Source organism: Eimeria mitis, genomic scaffold (genome assembly GCF_000499745.2).
Source record: "Eimeria mitis Houghton genomic scaffold, Emh_scaff301, whole genome shotgun sequence".
Classification (NCBI taxonomy): domain Eukaryota; phylum Apicomplexa; class Conoidasida; order Eucoccidiorida; family Eimeriidae; genus Eimeria; species Eimeria mitis.
This window is the reverse complement of record NW_013571354.1, coordinates 1,386-2,292: the sequence shown is the minus strand read 5'-3', so window position 1 is coordinate 2,292 and position 907 is coordinate 1,386. Positions and strand designations below refer to the sequence as shown.

General features: G+C 53.1%; 1 protein-coding gene across 1 annotated transcript in view; it reads left to right on the top strand.

Moving 5' to 3' along the window:
* The window catches only part of EMH_0007230 (lysyl-tRNA synthetase, putative), a gene marked incomplete at both ends in the record, with an annotated part of 3,261 nt that overhangs the window by 2,041 nt on the left and 313 nt on the right, over nt 1-907 (top strand). The window lies entirely within an intron of this gene.

Below are 907 nucleotides of genomic sequence, written 5' to 3'. Positions count from 1 at the left end.
TGCTGCTGCTGCTGCTGTTGCTGCTGCTGCTGCTGCTGCTGTTGCTGCTGCTGCTGTTGCTGCTGTTGCTTCTGCTGCTGCTGTTGCTGCTGCTGTTGCTGTCGCTGCTGCTGCTATTGCTGCTTCTGTTGCTGCTGATGCTCATGCTGTTACTGCTGCTGTTGCTGCTGCTGTTCCTGCTGCTGCTGGTGTTGCTGCTGCTGTTGCTGTTGCTGTTCCTGCTGCTGATGGTGTTGCTGCTGCAGTCGCTATTGCTGTTGTTGTTTCTGCTGCAACACAATATTTATCTTATGTTGCTGCTGCTTCTCCTTTTGCTGCTGCTGCTGCTCCCCTTCCACCTCCTTTCCTCCTGCATCTCCTGCTGCTGCTGCTGCTGCTGCTGCTGCTGCTGCATCTCCTGCTGCATCTCCTGCTGCATCTGCATCTGCTCCTGCTGCTGCTGCTGTTGCTGCTGCTGATGCTGCATCCCCTGCTGCATCTCCTGCTGCATCTGTATCTGCTGCTGCTGCTGCTGCTGTTGCTGCTGCTGCTGTTGCTGCTGCTGCTGCTGCAGCTGTATGAGCTGGGTCGCTGTTTCCGCAACGAGGGTTTGTCTTGGCGGCACCACATCGAGTTTACTTCTGTTGAGGTTTATAAAACCCTCACAACAGCAGCAGCAATGCGGAGACTAGCTGAGCAGCTAGTTGCTGCTGCTGCTGCTGCTGTTGCTGCTGTTAATCCTCCGGAGGCTCATGCTCATGCTGCTGCTGCAGCAGCAGCAGCAGATGCAACAGACACAGATGCAGCAACAGCAGATCGTCAGGGATTGCTGCTGCTGCTGCTGCAGCAGCAGCAGCAAAAAAACAGCAAATTCGCGGAATATGAATATTTTGATTTAATTAAAAAATTCACAAAAATTAATTTAACC